An 18,886-nucleotide genomic window follows, 5' to 3' on the forward strand; every position below is an offset into this window, starting at 1 on the left:
GGGGTGGGGTGGGGGGCTGGTCAGTGGTGGGTGAGTGGGATGGGGGGTCAGGGATCGGGTGAAAAATATATATTTTGAAATTGAAAATATTTTAAAAATTGATTCTTTTTGCCAAAAAGAATGTAATTTGAAGTTGGAGAAGAGTTTTGGAAAATGTTTTCCTTAATTTTTAAAGGGAAGTCATTTTCCTTAATTTTGAGGAAAATGAGTTGATTTGGAAAACATTTTCCAATACTTGTGTCTCAACCAACCATGAGAAAATTGGAAAAACATTTTTCAGAAAATGTTTTCATTCATACCAAACACACTCTAGAGATTGATTAGAGGAAGAAGGGAGATAATGAGAACTAGACTTTCCTACAACAATAAGTCTAATCTATCTTTCCAACTTCTCTTTCTTTTAACTAGTTGCTATTTTAGTATGGATCTCAATTCAAACTTTGTGAAGGTCTTTTGATCTTATTACTTCTTGTTTACCTAATACCTGATTCAGTGATGTCAAGTTCCATGTTGGACTGAGATTGATTCATCACATTTAGTACAGTTATATCTTTACTTATAATTTGGCTTTAAAATACTCATTTTAGCTTTAATGAGAGATTTTGGACCAAACATTTTAAGTCTTTCTTTCTTTCTTAAAATTCACGTAAGTCAAACAATATCACATAAATTGTGAGAGAGGGTGTACGTTTTTTTCAATTTCCACATTCTATTTAGGATTATACAACAACAACAACATATCTAGTGAAATATAACAACTAAGGCCTGGAGAGAGTAGAATCTACTCAAACCTTACCCACTACCTCGTGAAAGTAAAGTTACTATTTTTAATCAAGCATAGTTTCCAGAATTCAATTTCAAAAAAATATTAAACAATAAAATAAAAATCATCGCCAAACAACCACTAAATTTGAAACGGAGGGAGAGATAAGTACCTGGCAAGCAATGCTACAGAATTGAAACCGTTCAGGGTCATGCAATCTCCTTTTGTAAGTGAGACAAGTAGGATCTCCAGCAATTAAAGAGCCAGACCCACAATGTGACAGAGGATTCAAAGCAATTACCCATTTCTTGTTGCATTTGTATGTCTGCACATAGAAAATTATATATATCTCGATCACTAACATATAGATGTTAATTTTGTAAAAAAGAAAACAATAAACCTTTGTTGTAAGACTATATATACATGTGTGAAATGATCAATCATTGTGCAACTGAAAGAGAAACAATTTGAAGTTTAACTTCAAATGAAAATGTCTGAATTTATATATGACTAAAGTTCAACAAAAAATAGCTGAACTTCATCTATAAGTACATGAACTTCAAGCAAACTCAAGAAAATCAACCATATGGATCTTAAGTTCTAAGAGAAAAAGATTAAACTTTAGTCATTTTGTTCAAGCTCAACTCCAAACACCATATGACTTAATTAGTGGATCCAAATAGAGATGGCTCAAGAAAAGAGCTAGTAAAACACTTCTTTTAGATAAAAGGCTCCCAAAAAATTAGTAGTCGTTTTACGAATTTATTATCACTTAAAACAGATGATTATAATAAAAAGTACAAAATTAATGTATGTATGTATGTTTAAAAAACTATTTGCTTTTGTCATAAATATTTTACAACTTTGAATTAAAAATCTCAACTTTTATATTAATAAACAAAACTTTTACAACAACATTCAAAATAATAATAACTGATTAACATCTCATTAACTTATATTTAATTATCATTCAAATGTTTAAATAAATTAATGTCCGGAGCATCAATTCATAACCAATATATGTAATCTTCTTTCATTTCTAGTTGTAACTGTCTATATCAATTTAAATTTACCTGAATTAGTTTGCAGTCAATATACTTCTTCATCTGCTCGAGAGGAACAACGTCTTTGTAAACATGTCGATAAATCTTTAACTGGTCATGATCATTGTGTTTGTTTGTAGAGATGCAATACCTGCATAAATCGGAATCACATGTGATACAGTACTTGCTCCTTTCATTCTTTTGAAGTCCATCATGCACCAAACATTCCCCAAAAAATGTCTTCTTCAAGAGTGGTCCTAGCCATGTTGGCATACTCCTGCTAGGTTTCAATTCCCCCTGCAAATATAATCATTACAATAACAAATATGATATTTTCAAGTGATCTGATTGGATTGCAAAAGTTTTTTATCACTTTTTAAAATATAGTAAAGTAATATTATCATCAAATATACATACTACAAGAAAATAAAAAATACCTATAAAGTTAATTATCTTTTGAAACAGTCTTTCTCATTATTTAAATAGTAATTTACTTGAACGATATCATCATCAAATATACATATATCAAAAAGAATTATGAAGAACATAAAAAATATTTATTAAGCGAATTATCTCTTGAAACAGTCTTTCTCATTATTTTGAACAGTAAATTTTACTTGAAACGATATTATCATCAAACATACACATATAAAAAAACTATGAATAAAATAACATATTTATCAAGCTAAGTATCTATCAAGTGTCTCATCCAACAATTGTTTAATGAAGATTAATGAACTTTAAAGGTTTACTTCACTTCTTTCTAGTTGAAGTTCTAAGAACATCTACCTACATTTTATCTATAATAAAAAATGTATATTAAGATTTTCGTAGGATACTATTGAATGATGAAAAACTTATAGTGTAACTGAAAAGAGAAACACTTTCATAAAATTCTGAGTTGATGACAAATCCATGTCAAGATTATTAAAGAAAAAAAAACATGAACCAAATCATATATATATTTTTGGTCCACTTTCTCCTTAATATGTTGTCTGTGCGATTTAAAAAGATTGTTTGATATGCACACTAAATTATCTCGAGAATATAATTTTAATTATAATTCTTAAACTAATTTATCCAATATGGAATCTGGAATAAAGTACTTTCAAAATAATCTCAAACTTAAGCATGGGATATTTCATCTTATCTTGCACACCGAGCGATCCTATTACTCATGGAATTTGTTTAAACCCCATCCGTTATCTTTCCAACACTGAGAGAAACCACATCACCTATAGGTTTTGTGACAGATCGTTTTTTAGAGAGACATTTATTACATTCAAAACACGCTAATTTAGATTTGGGACACATAGATTCCATAAAAGGGAAAAATTCCTTAACAACCTTTCACCATTTACAAGGTTCATATGAGATATTGGTTAAGAATTATGAAATTTCATCTGTATGATCACACCCTTGATGATGCACACCAATTATAGAAGGAAGGAAAGTTTTGTAGAGCTAGGGTCACTCACCTCACAAAACTTGAAAGAGGTGACATTGGCTGAATAAATTAATGATTATAAGACAAACAAATTTTTTACGACGCGTGAGCTTGATTCTTTTTATTTAGTCATTCATATGGAAGTACTAAATAAATGATTGACTATGAGACTTGAGCAAGCTTTTATTTGATATCAGAAATTTGGACGGTTCATCAAGTCTTTTATTGCCTCACCTCCCTAATAAGAATAGGGGTAATTTACAAATAGAGCTAATAAATTTGTCAATCAAAATATAAGGAACTAATAATTTAAGTTTCTTCATTCGAAGTAAATTCTTTCAAACTCAAAATACACTTAAGATAGAGGAGTACCCTTGACCACAATGGATCTCCTACAAAGTATATTTAAAATAGGCTTATTGAAGGGTCCTATTGACATGCATTAAATAGAAATCAAGCCTACTAATTCATCTAATACGAGTCGGGTACCCTCACATAACTAACATAGAACTATTATTTTCTCTTACATCCTACTATACATGTAACAGAGTCTAGAGTTTACATGTGAATCAAAATTTTATTTTACTTCATATTTTTATATTGATTTATCAAGAGGATGATGATATATCTATAGGTTGAAAAGAGGGTTTGAAGCAAAACGATAAGACCCTAACATACTAGGAAGTTGGTTTGTAGCAAATAGGAAGTTGGCTTGACATGGTTAGGAGTGTTGTTGAAGTACAACTAGGGGATCAAAATACATATCCCAAATTAAGAGAGAGAAGCTCAGATCAAGTCCACGGCAAGTTGAAAGAAAGAACTCAACAGACATAGAGAATAGGGTTTTTGGAATGATTCAGGGTAAAATGGTCATTTCATTCTATATCGTGATAATGCTCCTTTTTCTAACGTGAAAAGAAGTAAAATGAACAACTAGAATAAAAACCAATCTAGTACATGACTCTAGAGTAGATTATAGTTAAAATTACACAATCGTTACACGTTTAATTTTACGATACAAACAAGTTACTAATGCACACAACGACTCTTGTCTCCCTTATGACATGACAAGAAAATGAGACATTATATCCTTTTACACATTAATACTTACCTAAAAATTGTCATTTCTTTTCTTGCCAAAATTATTGGGATGACAACATTACTGGATAACATTTCAGGAATTGCTACGATATATTTGTAAAAGAAAATTTGGGGTTGATGACTCAATTTTCTTCTTGTCTTTTATAATTTTGAACTACTTAAGCATATCATCATACAGTGCAATTAACAAATGTGTAATAATAGTATACCTAGTGCTCTCTAACTCTTGTTTTATTCATGTTTGCTAATAATTAGAGGAGGTTTGTTACGTTATTAGGATATGTAAGTAAGGTCTAGTCCCCTGGTTATATATACGTATTCTGACAAAGAATATTTTAATTTTATTTTATTAATAAAAAAACTATGCGACATGTGGTATAAAATAGCCAAAAAAAAAATCTTTTATTTTGTAAAAACATGTATACATATCTTATATGAAAGAGTTATCAAGAAAGACTTCGAAATATAAAATGAAGATTAAATTTAATGATTGAAATATTTAACTATTACATCACTCAGTTATACCTTCTAATTAGTAGAATTTCTTGACTGGTTAGAAATTTTGTTATTGAAATAAATCTTAAATAACAGTAAAATGTAATTCTCTCATAAAATTAGTCTGGAAAATTTTCCAATATATTATCATCTATTAGTTTTATAAGAATAAAATCATATCACAACTTCATATAGTAGATCTAAATTCAGTTTCTTGAAAATTCGCCATCTTTTATACAAAATCAATTAAGAGGTTATCAAACATATAGTCAGCCTCATGAAATTTTATCAACAAACAAAGGAAAAAATAATTTTCTATTTCTTTTTTGAGATACAAATGCATAAACAAAATGGTAAGATTTAGATCTCCCACAAAAAACACAGAAATAAACAATCAATTTTGAATGAATTAAACCAAAGAAATAGTAATTGAAAATTAGTAACACTACACATATATATATGTATGTACCTGCTCATTTGTTTCAAAAGGTTATGAATCAGAGCTACTCATATTTTTTCTTCCACTTTTCTCCTCTTTAGAATGTATCAATTTTCTGAAGGAGACATATAAAACTAGTAGTAGGATTTTATTACAAATGTATTGTTCCCTTGAAGTATACTTAGTTGTCAAGACAACACTTGAAGTAATAAAGATAATTTTTTCGTCAAATAAAATTTAGTTTAGAAGAACATAAGGACAAATTTGGGCCTCCAATTTTCTAATTGTCCGTTATATTTCAAGAGACAATAGAGATATGTTCAATGAGGTAATGAGGAATATTTTTACCAGTTTTACCCTTAAGATGAGAGGCGATGGATCCAAGACAGATTTTCAAATTGATAAAACCTAGAGTTAATGAGGTCGAATTGTATATATGTATGTAATGGACAATATTGTCATTTCATTTTGCTTGCAAAATAATGTGAACACGGAATGATTTTGTAACTCTATGAATTTTTTCCTTTATCTATTCTAGTCCTCCATTTAATGTTTTCCCCCAAACTATCCTATATGTAAAGTCAAACTCTGTCACTTAATGTTTCTCCAAGTAAGGGGCTTGTACACATCTATGATTTACCATATATGAGGTAATTAGATTTAGTAAATTTGAAATCAAGGCAAATTAGTAATTGTGTGTGTTAGTTTTGATTTATACTTAAAAGGGAAAGAAAATAAAAGGAAGAGGTAATTCATTGATTCTCTCTTTACATGTCAAGCTTGTTAATGATTCAACAATATTGTCTTGAGATGCAACTCATAATATAAGTATGTGATAAATAGTCATCAAATCCATTAACAATTTTTTAGGTGGAAACTTGTTGATTTGTCAATAAAGTTATGTAATGTAAAAATTAACAAGAAAATATTACGTATAAAATGTAGAAATATGATTCATTACGCAAGGCCTTCAAAAAATACTAGCTAGCCCAAATCTTGCCTCTTAAAGGTCAGTCTTAACTGTTCCGATTCTAAGTCAGGTTGGGTTACCTTTAGATCTGATTTAGGGGTTGGGGTTTTAAGAGGAAATACTAGTTAGCCCAACCCTTGCCTCTTTAAGGGGTTAGTCATGTTTAATTGGTTAAACTAATTTTTTTTCATACTATATTGTAACTTTGTATTAATATTTGAAATTATGGAACTTTGTACTTTGTAAGAGGACATAAGTTATGAATAAAGCCTCAACGGTTTAATAGCTTTCAATTTTTTATTGATAACAAAAAATTTATATAAAACTTAGAATAGGATTCACTACTTGAATGAAAAAAATTGAAAAACCAAAAAAGGAAAGAAGAAGAGAAATTAAATTCAAACTCTAGATGTATGTATCACCAAAACTACCTTCTTGTCAACCTCTTTTAATAAGGGGTCATTATTAACTATCAGTCTCATATTTAACAAAAATTTCATTGAACTCTGTATGTACCCTCTATTCGATCATATAATAACCTCACACCATCTTATGACCATTTTACTAGGAAAATTGACTTAGATTATTCTACAAAAATATTCTATGAATCTATTAAGTTGGTGGATTTTATCAATGGGTTGATTTGTGTTGCCATTGAGCAAAAAAACATGTTTCTCCGGAATTTTCCAATTAAGAAGCTCAAGAAACTGTCTAATTCTAAAACTGGTTCCTCTTATAAGTATGGTTTTGGATACGTTGAGCTTCACAATGATTATAAGGTAACAGTAATCTACAAAAATGTGGGTGATGACAATTTACACCACAATGTGGGCAAAATATATAGTTTGAATATTAATTATTGGAAATGTTTGGATGATCTATAAAATGTGATTCAAATCTATAAATTGGGTATACTTGTAAATAAGAAGTTTCATTGAGCTGTCAATAATAAGGTTTTTGGCTATTATATTGATTGGGTTATCCTTGTTGCTCACTTCACTGAAGGGAGAACCAAAAACTTCGTAATGACCTGCTTGGTCATTTTTTGTTTTACATAGAAATTACCATTTTGCCCCACCAAATATCAGGCCCGAGTCTATAATGATGAGTTTGAAAGTTTGGTGTTGAACTTTCAGTTAAAACTTGTGAATTAGTTTGTGAGTTCTAAAGGCTAAATAGTTAAGAAAGTGGTTTTTGGGGACTTTTGGAGTTTCAATGTCGAAATGGATTTCGTCTATTCCATCGGTCCCAAAATGTGAAATATGATCTGTGAAAGTTTCCAATTTTAGATTTTGAGTATCTTAAAGGATTTGAGGTCCTAAGTTGTGAAATTATGAAAACTTAGCATTAGGATTGACTTTGGTCAACATTTGGGGTTTGGATGCTCGGATTGAAATTCTAAGAATTCTGTTGGATTTTGGTGATGATTTTAACCCTAGGTGAGGCCTTAGTAGATCTTGTTTTAGTCTTTTTAGGTGTTGAGTCAGCTTCTAGTGATTTTCAAAGAAGTCGGGTAAGGTAGACCTCAAATTCATGTTTAGGCGGTTACATTGAGTTTGGAACGTCGAGTACAATCGATTTACTTATACAGTTTGTGTGCAAGAGGTTCTAAACGGATCCCAAGGGTTGATTAAATATTTTAAGAGTTGGTTGATATTCTGATGTCTTAGTTTTGGTGCACCACCGCTTTTGTGGAAGTTGACTCGCTTTTGCAAAGGGTCAATCCCTTTTTACCTTCTTTTAAGTGAAGGACCTATCACTTAGGTGACCTTCATTTTTTAGAAGGGGGTGATGTTTTTTCGATGCTTGCATTTTTGCAGTGTTTGATTAATCAAACCCCTTGTCACTTTTGTGACATTACAGAGGGTTTTGGCCTACAATTTCGGGGTTTAAGCCCCATTTAATCATATTTTAGCTTAGGGAGACCTTGGTGGCGATTTTTGAAGGAATTTTCACTGCTAGATCATTTGGGTAAGACGTCTTGATCCTAAACCTTCATTTTCATTAATTAATTAAGAGTTTTAACACTAAAATATGAAGAATTTCAAATATTATTTTCTGGATTCATACTTCCTTTTCAAATTGGGGTATTTGTTGATTGACCCACTTTTGAATAGAATCAGTCTTGGTATTGTGATTTCTAGTATATGATTGTGAAATACTTGATTATTTTAGATTGTGTGAGAAGTGGTTCAAAAGTAAAAGACTCAACACTTAGAGTGATTGTTTATCAATTTAAGTCAAGTGGTATCCTAAGCCTTGTATTTTAGTTGAATTTGTATGCTTCTTTCGTTGATTGTGTGTTAGGAGTAATGGGGATGGGCTGAAGAATTTAAATTGTCCTCTTGATACATTCAAATTAATAAAAAAGGGTTTAAATGAAGAAGGTTATGTGTTGAACGTGATGATGTGAATTGCTTTTTTGTACCCTTTATTGATTGATTGACGAAATGCTTGAAAGTGTGAATGTGGACTTGAATTGTGTTATTCCTTGTCTCTTCTATGTGGTGTGATATTGTCTATGTGCATTTATCATTGGACACCGTGATGAGACAGATAATGATTATTATGTCGATGTCACTGCCTACAAGTGTGATTTGACCAAGGTCATATCCGGATATTGTTAATACGTCGACACCATTTTCGGTAAAAGTCATAAATCCAATGGAAAATGGGATCGACAAGAGATTTAATATTGTGACTTGAGGTATTAAATTCATATGCATGACATGCTTTATAATTGAGATTGATGTACTTGTTGTGTGTTATTGAACTACTTGACTTTGAGGTTGACTTATTTGATTCCCTTAATTATCGAATTATGGTTATTCAAATGAGAATGTTGGGCATGTGAGTTGTGTATTATAGAATAGGTAGGTTGAACTAATTTCTATACAGATTGTAGTTTGAAGAGGTATGATTGGAGTGTAATGTGTATTCTATTTCTAGCTAGTGTTTTTATTTAGTAGATTGTATCTTGGTACAGTGTTATTGATATTCATCCCTTGCTTCTACACTTGTGTAGGTTACGAGTCGGGACACGTGTGACTTATTTCTATTTCTTTGATTTTGAGGTTTGTCAAGGATTTGAAGACGAAACTGTTTATCATTAAGCGTGCCCTCTTTTTCATTCTCTTGTACTTTGTTCTATTTTAGAAATAAAGATAGAGACTTGTATTTACTTCTTAATTTTATACTTATGTATTTACTAGCTTGTCCACATGACAACAAATTTTTAGGGGTTTAAATAGTTTCCGCTTTATATTGTTCTTGTTTTTATTGTATTTCCGCATTTCTAATTTCGTTTTCATTGGGTTGAGGCATACTTGTTTAGGTGCGAATAAACAAGTGACATCATGTCCATTTTTGGGCCCTGACAAATGGTATCAAAGCCCCAGTTCATATGTCTCACGAGTGTACAATCAAGTCTAAGTACAGTCTTGAGGATCGGTATGGACACATCTTTACTTATCTTCAAGGGGCTACAAAGATTGTTAGGGAACTTCATATTATTTATCCTTTCATATCATGTGTGGTTACCTTCAGTAGTGCTGAGTTGCCACATGTTGTTTTGGTAGATGTTGAGAACTAGAGCTTCTGTTTCCAGTGATAGAGGGGGAAATCCATATGCCTGTTGTTAAGGCTTCAACTAGAGGTAGAGGTAGGGTCCGACTTGGAGGCCATGCTCGAATTGTAGCACAAGATAGAGAATGTGCATGTGGAGCGATACCAACTACAAGAAGGGATACACAAACTCCTTTTGAGCCACAGGTTGAGGTTGTTGGGGACTATATTCCCGACTTTAGAGCTCTGTTGTTTCAAGATACTTTGTTGAGGATGTTTGGTTTCTCCGGGTGGTGCACTAGTCACACCTAATAGTGCTCAGACGAGAGTTGGGGATCATGCACTAGTCACATCTAATAATGCTTAGACGAGAGTTGGAGATCATACTCCAGGTTTTCATGATCAGGTACACCAGCCACCAGTGGTTCCTACACTATCTATTGGTGCACATGTTTCTTATGAGGTAATCATGATAGCAGATTATCTGTAGTTCTATGAGAGGTTTCAAAAGATTAAACCACCCTAGTTTCCAAAAGGTAAGACCGAGTATGCTCATGAGTTTTTGTCTTTGTGCTATGAGATGATTGAGGTAGTGGGTATGGTGGATGCTTGTGGTGTTTGTTTTTTTGCAATTAAGCATTGTTGTTGTGTCACAGTGTGGTGGAGGACTTTTGTGAGGTCTAGACCAGTTGGATCTCCTCCAAAAAAAAATGGGATGTGTTTGAGATTAGTTTTTAGACTTCTTCATTCCAGGGAGAGAGTTCACCTATTTGTGAGAGGATTGACTTTCTCCATTAGATCTTGTGTGTTCATGGTAGTTAGACAGGGAGCTTCCTTCAAGTCCATTATGAGCACTGCCAAAGATAGTATTAAAGGAGTTTGGGGAGACCAAGAGGGAACACTCTTCTTGTCAGTAAATGGTGCCTCATATGGAGGTAAAGGTTCTCATAGAGGTGATAGTTCTTTCCAGCACCATAGGCTGGTTCATGCTTCTATGCCAGCTGCTAAGAGTGGGCAGCCAACCCGAGTGTCTTATGGTTATATGCGAGGTAGTTATGGTAGTTCGCATGGTTTACAACAACAATGATTTATGTTTGGATCTTAATTTTCTTATGGGATCTGGGTCATATGATGCAACAATGTCCTCTACAGGCTCATTCAGGTTCTCAACATTCTTTTATAGCTACTCTCGTAGGGATTCAAAATCATTTGCCAGGGGTCGAGTTAGTTTTCAATCCCATAGAGGTGGCATGCCTACTGGTAGAGGTACTTCAACTCCGTAGGGTGGAGGTAGAGGTTCTACTTAAGCTACAAACGGTTGAGATGGCTAGTATTACTCTTTCCCGGAGAGGCCTGAGGCTGAGATTTTTGATGTGATAATAACATGTATCGCCCCATTTTTTTCATCGACATACCTCTGTATTTTTTAATCCAGGATCTAATTTCTTACATGTGTCTACCTATTTTGATGTTGAGGTTTATATGATGTTTGATTAGATGCCTGTGCATATTCATGTTTCTACACATTTGGGTCAATCCTTAGTGGTGAATCGAGTGTACCGATCATATCTTGTTTCTTTTGTTGGGTATGAAATTGAGTAGACCTGGTCATTTTGGGAATGGTAGACTTTGATATTATCTTTAGTATGGATTTTATTGATCTGCATCATGTGATTATTGATTGTTATGCTAACACCGTGACCTTAGCAATGACGAGTTTCTCGAGTTTCCAGTGGTTCCTAGCCTAGCAAAGTTATCTCCATCATTAGAGCTTAGAGATTAGTTGACATATGGTTTTATTCTTACTTGTATTTCTGTCGTGATACAAGTGTTAAGCCACCTCTCATAAATTTTGTACCCGTGGTTCAAGAGATTTATAGATGCATTTCCTACGGATCTTCCAACTGTTCATCCAAATAGGAATATTGATTTTGCTATTAACTTGGAGCCAGTCATCAAACACATATATATTTCTCCTTATCATATGGTTCCAGCTGTGTTGTAAGAATTGAAGTATCATGTGTAGGACTCGTTATCGAAACTATGAATTTCTTGTAATGTCTTTTGGTTTGACTAACGCCCCTTCAACGTTCATAAAGTTGATGAACGGGGGGTTCCAACCACATTTTTGATTTCTTTGTGATAATGTTCATTGACGATTTCTTGGTATACTCTAAGAATGAGGAGGACCACGATCGATATTTGAGGATTTAGCTCTAGAGATTGAGGGAAGATAAGCTTTATGTCATGTTCTTGGAGTGCGAATTTTGGCATTTTGTTGATTTTGGGGACACGTGGTGTCCAAGGAAGGTATTTGGGTTGATCCATCCAAGATCAAGGCAGAGAGAGGTTTGACCAGACCTACATCGGTTACTGAGGTTCGGATTTTTATGGAGATTGGGGGTTATTACCTAGATTTTTTATATCATGTCTACCATAGCATCTGCTTTGACTGGATCGACTCGGTAGAGTTTGAGCTTTCATTAGTCAAATTAGCACAAGGAGAGCTTTCAAAAACCCTAACAGTTTGTTTACATCGACTCGTGCTTTGAATTTAAAAAAGAAGGTTGTGGACTTCACTATTTATTGTGATGTTTCTAGAGTCAAGTTAGGAGGTGCATAGATGCATAAGGATAAGGTGATGCCTATGCTTTTAGGCAGTTAAAAACCCATGAGAGGAATCCTCTACCCTACCCATCATTAGGAGGTGGTTTTTCTTAAGCTATGGAGAAAATAGTTGTATAGAGAGGAACCCAAGGAAGTTATCCTTTGATTTTAATGGTGACTTATGGATTTGAGGCAGGATTTGTGCAATGCAGAGATATATCATGACCTGAGACAACACTATTGGGGTGTGGTATGAAGAGGGATATTGCAGACTTTTTTCGTGGTGTTTGACATGTCAACAAGTTAATTGTGAGCACCAACAATCTAAAGGTAAATCTCAAAGGATTCCCATTCCTACTTGGAAGTGGGAGCGGATCCTTATGGACTTAATTGTGGGCCTATCTTCCACTATGGGTGGGTATGATTCTATTTTAGTGGTTGTTGATAGGTTGACCAAGTCCGCATATTTTATCCCAGTTTGAGTGAAGTATACAACAAAGAAGTTGGTCGAGCTTTTGATTAGTCAAATTAAGTGATTTAACAGTGTCCAATTACTATTGTCTTTGATCAACGTTCCTTGTTCAGTTCCCATTTCTTGAAGGCATTGCATTATTGTTTGGTTATTTGGTTAGATATGAATACAAATTTTCATTTTCAGATAAATGGTTAGTCTGAGGGAATGATTCAGGTGTTAGAGTATATGCTCTAAGATTGTGTGATCAATTTTGGTGCTAGATGGGATCAACAATTTCCCTTGCTAGAGTTTCCTATAACAACAGTTATTACTCAAGTTTCAGATGGCCCTTTTAAGGCGTTCTATGGAATACGGTGTGGATCTCCAATCAGATGCTTTGATTCCGTTGAGATAGATTCATTAAATATAGACTTACATTGATATGTTATGGAGTAGGTTCCTATGATCCAGGGTATACTATTAACAGCTTAGAGTCAACTAAGAGTTATGTGGATAGAAGAGTACAGGCCCCAATATTCATAAAGGGTGACCGTATTTGGCTCCAAGTTTCACCCATGAAGGGTGTGATGAGGTTCCAAAAGAAGGCTAAGCCCTAGAATTATTAGACCCTTTGGTATTTTGAGTCATAAGGGAGAGGTGGTCCATAAGTTGGGCTTGGCACCTAGCTTGTCAGTCGTGCTTTGTGTATTTTATGTCTCCATGCTTTAGAAATACATGTTGGATGAGTCCCATATACTTTCCCTTGATTAAGTTGAGTTGGGTCCAAATTTATCTTTTAAGGATTAGCCTATAGCCATTTTGGATACGCAGGTTCAAGAGCTTAGGACCAAGGAAATTGCTTCAGTAAAGGTGCAATAGAAGCATCATTAAGTTTATGAGGCAACTTGGGAGACAAAGTCTGATATGCATGCTAGATATCCTCAGTTTTTTTATAAGCTTTGGGTACTTTCTTTTGCTTTATGTTCACTGACGAATATGGTTTTTAGTTTCTGATAATGTAATAACCCGATTGGCCATTTCTTATTTTTTGTGGAAATTATTGTTTCCCCTTCACAAATCAGCCCCGAGTCTATTATGATTGAGTTTGAAAGGTTGGTGTTGAACTTTGAGTTGAAAGTTGTGAATTTTATATGTTTGTGAGTTTTAGAGACTAAGTTGTTAAGAAAAATGGTTTTGGGGTCTTTTGGAGTTTTGAGTGTAAGAATGGATTTTTTTGTCGATTACATCAGTTCCAAAATGTGAAATTTTAATTGTGAGAGTTGTCAGTTTCAGATTTTGATACTTTTTAAGGATTTGAGTTCCTAAGTTGTGAAATTGTAGAAATTTAGCCTTATGGTTGTCTTTGGTTAACATTTGGTGTTTGGGTGCTCCGATCGAAATTCCAAGATTTCTAATGGATTCAAGGGATTCTTTTAGTCCTATGTGAAGTTTCAGTCTATTTTTGAGAGGTCTCAAGCTTGTTTTAGCCTTTGTAGGCACTGACTTTACTTCTTGTGATATTCACATATATCGGTCAAGTCAGATTTATATTTTGACGCTTCCTTTGAGTCTGAAACATTGAGCATAATCAATTTGCATATTTGTTTGTGTGCACGGGATTCTGAAAAAATCTGAGTCGATTTTATGTTTTGAGAGTTGAATGTTTTTATGATATTTGATATTTGAATTCTGGTGCACCTCTGCTTTTGTGTAAGTTGTCTCACTTTTGTGAGACTCATTTTATAGAGGTTTGGCTCGTTTTTGCAAAGGGTCAACCCCTATTGACCTTCGTATTTGCGAACAAGACTCTACTTGAGCAACTTCACTTTGCGACGGGTTGTCACTTTTGTGATGCCCATGTTTGTAGCGGGGTTCACTTAAGAGAACCCTTGGTCGCATTTGCGAACTCTAAGAAGGTTTTGGCCTGCAATTTTGGAGTTTAAGCCCCATTTAATCATTTTTGAGCTTATGGAGACCTTGGTGGAAATTTTTGAAGGGATTTTCACCGCTAGATCATTTTTGGGTAAGCCTTCTTGATCCAAAACCATAACTATTCATTGATTAATTAAGAGTTTTAACACCAAAATATGAGATTTTGATTGGTGATTGTGGAGGTTTTTCATGAACTCAAGTTCATAAGTAAATGGTGATTTTGAAGTGATTTCAATATGTTTTTGAAAAAGTTTTTCAAATGAGTTCCTAAACCCTTGAGTAATGTTTCAAGTATAAATTTTTGGATTGAAAGCTTAATTTTCAAATTGAGGTTTTTGTTTATTGTTCACTCTTCAAGAGAACTAGTGTGGGTATTGTGATTTCTGATAAATGATTCTGAATACTTGATTATTTTAGATTGTGTGGATTTAGAGTATCAGCCACGTCCAGGGTGTAAGACTCTGGTCGTGAAAAAAGCCTTGTTTGGCCCATTTGAAAAACATGCTAGGAATGAAACAACATCAAAGGGAGCAAAAGATTAGATGAAGATGATAATCCTGTGCTAAATAATTAATAAGATATCTCTATACCATTTTCTCAAAATCTATTCAATTATGTTTCTCTTCTAAAATTTAAAACAACAAGACATTGCATATTAGGGAAATTATTGACCTTATCTCCTTCATGAACCAACTTCCTAAGAACAATAATTTTGGTTTAAGTGTTTGATGTCTTCATCGTCAAACTAAATGTACTCAACATTATTTATATTCTTGAGAAGTATTTTAAGGGGCATGTCGTGCACGAGGGACATGTATATCATAACAGGTGTGTCACACCCCGAGCCTACATCCTGGACGTGGCTGGCACGCAATGATCATTTCTGGTCTTGAGTGAACCCGTGTCATGACTTACCTAACTCAGCGGAAGACTTAAACATAAGATATAACTCAAGAAATAGCTTTAAATATAATATTTATCCAAAGTGGCAACCCAATTCTTAGTCGATTACAAGTGAAAGGAAAGTACAAACAAAACTAATACCATCTATCTATGAAGCCTCTAAAATAACGAGGGATGTTGGGACAAAACCTCTAAAATAACAAGGGATGTTGGGACAGGACCCCCAATCATCCTAGAATGCTAAAGATTTCCTTCGGAATGAAAACATTTAAGATTTTTATGTAACTTACTTCTTAACTTTAGAATTGACTCTTAACTTCCTCGACCTTGATCTTAACTTTCATTGAGTTGAATTATGGATTCAAGGTTATAGTTTGAGTTCTTTAATGATTTCTAGGTGTTTAAAACTCATTTGAAGTAATTAGAATCATCGGGAGGTGTTATTGTACCTTGAAAGGACTTAAAAGGGTTAAACTACGAAAACTGGGTGAAAAACACCGATCCGGGCGCACTAGTGGCGCGCTGCGCCAGCCTCGGTTGTCTGAGGCTTGGTTCTGGCGCACTGGTGGCGTACCGCGCCAGACCCAGTTGACTGAAGCCACTTTGTGGTGCGATGCGCCTAACTTGCCTTGGTGCGTTTCAATCCCCAAACCCTTATGATCATCAATAATATCAATACCCAACAGATCTAACTCAAAAACAAACATCAAAAACTTCTAATCAACATCAATAGGCTTTCAATCGATTCAACCAAGAAGGGATTCAACAAGATTTATCAAAAATTCATTCAAATGATGAAACAACTCCAAAACTACATAATTGAAGCAAGATTGGTGTGTGGATGAATTAATTTAACTCGAAAGATCTCACATACCTTAACAAGGATCACCCCCGACGAATTCCACTAGAATCCCTTGGTGTTCTTGGCAAAATCTTGATCTTTCTCCCTTATTCTTCTTCTCTTCTCTTTCCTCCCAAGCCCTAAGCGTGGATTGATTTTTCTAAAACTGACTTAAGGCTTTTTTTCACCCCAATTAAACCCTTAAAAAGAATTAGGAAATAGTTGGGTGAAACGACTAGTTTGTCTTACTTAAATCCGGAATTAGACTTTCCCTACTTCAACATCCCAACTTCTTAAAGGATTATCGTGCAAACTCGGCGCTGTTGGAAAGATCTTTCCAACCATATAAAGAACTGACTCTAACACATCTTGAGCTAGAATTTATGGCAGTTTGAAAATGATCAAAAACTCATTTTCTTAACTTAAGGAAATTTTCCAGATATTTCTTTTCTTTCCAAAAGTGAAAATTTTTAGTTTATTAGCTTATTCTTTGCTATTACCAGATACGAGATGTTACAAGGTGAATGTGCCAATAACGCCTAGGTATAGCACATGATAGGATTATTGTTTGATACAGTGCTCTTCTTCAATAATAATTTTGTGGATAAATGGTAGGTCTAACATAGTATCTATAGTTTTGGTTCCTTGTTTCTAATAGATAATTTCCTATTTTTGTTCGCACGAAATTTAGTGTTTTTCATGTTGGTAATAGCTAATCGAATATCTCCTTTAGGATATTTTCTCTTTATTTTGCTTACCGGTTGTCTTTCACTTTGTCAATAATGTTGACATAACCAACTGTTCCTTGAAATCATAGAAGATTTCTTGAAGCTAATTAAGCTACTTTGATCTTAATTAAAGTGTAAAATTAATTTATTCATTCTTCTTCTCCAACTTTCTATCTATTACCTTTTCTTGGTATTTATCATATTATGCAATCATGAATGTATATTTTACTGTATTTCAATTTAATTATGCATTATAAATTACGAATAAAACATATTAAGTTTCCCCTAGTTGTAAGGTGGCTCCACCACTTCCCTTGAATATGAAGCACCAAACATAGTGAAAGAGAAGTAAAATCTGTAGGACCGCAAAAGAAGAGGGGAAAGAAAACCAATGAATAACATCTCCTAATCCAAACTAAACAAAAAATCAAAGTTGAGGCAAAAGATAACTTCCTTGATAGTGCAGCTGAACAATGAGTTCCGTCTCCAAGTAAATGAATATAATGTTCATATCTTAAGAGTTCCGTATCGTGCTTAATGACTGAATGTATGTATGTTATTACCTAAATATTCAGTGGGAATTATGAAAATTAGCACATTTCTTCATCAAAACAGTTGTCGCTTTGGCGGCTTGACCAGTTTCTATTGTGTTATCTATCCCCTCATAAAATAATGTCAACTTATCGCCATTGGAAACCTGAGACATTGAACTATTGCAGAAGATATAACATTAAATATTGTTGTATGATATTATAAATTTTAGAAAAGTAAAACCTAAATAAAAATTTGAAAGTATTTCATGACGCATATTTTACCCATTTTACTCTTTTTTGAATACCAATTTAGTACTATAAGACTTATTTCAATCTCCATAGACCAACAACCATTTCAACAGGAACACCAGCAAAAAAATTAATTTGATGCCACAAAGACAAAGAATTGTAAGCCCCACATCACAAACATATAGAGTATGGAAGTGCTTACACAATTTAAATCACATAATTGAGTATGTAGACAATCACAACGATATATTAGCACACATATAGTTTGTCTTATTATCTCTCAACTTGAAATAGCTAAAGAAACTAAAAATAATCATTTTTGGAAAGAAGGGAAAATCTGGGGAAAAATTGTAAGTTAAGTAAGTGAGTTTTGTTCATTTTCAAAAAGCCATAACTTCTAGCTCAGGATTAGTTAGAGGTATCTATGGATAATATGGTATCATGATATGGAATCATAATATGAAGTTGAAGTTTTGTTTGGACATGCGATATGGATTTTTTGTGTTGTATATTTTCTTATAAACATAAAATTCCATAAGTTTAAAATTATTAAAATAGCCCCAATTGTTTATTCAATCTTATCAAATAAAAAAATTATAAAATCGCATAATAAATTATTACAGAGGTATTTGTTCTCCACTTAAGTAATTGTTTCATCTAGCTTTAATTTAATTTAAAAAAATTGAACATAAATTGTAGTGTACTAGTTTTAACATAATTCTCCCACATAGTACGAATAATTTCCTCAAGTTGAACTTGTATTTCTCGATCATGTGACTGAGAAGACGAACCAACATTGTTACTTTGAGCCAATTGT

At 33.4% G+C, this 18,886-nt stretch overlaps 1 pseudogene; it reads right to left on the minus strand.

Moving 5' to 3' along the window:
• LOC107009906 overlaps window positions 1-5,360 on the minus strand; it is a 6,555-nt pseudogene extending 1,195 nt beyond the window's left edge.
• Between the last annotated feature and the right edge of the window lie 13,526 nt (window positions 5,361-18,886).

This window comes from Solanum pennellii, chromosome 2, assembly GCF_001406875.1.
Source record: "Solanum pennellii chromosome 2, SPENNV200".
Lineage (NCBI taxonomy): Eukaryota > Viridiplantae > Streptophyta > Magnoliopsida > Solanales > Solanaceae > Solanum > Solanum pennellii.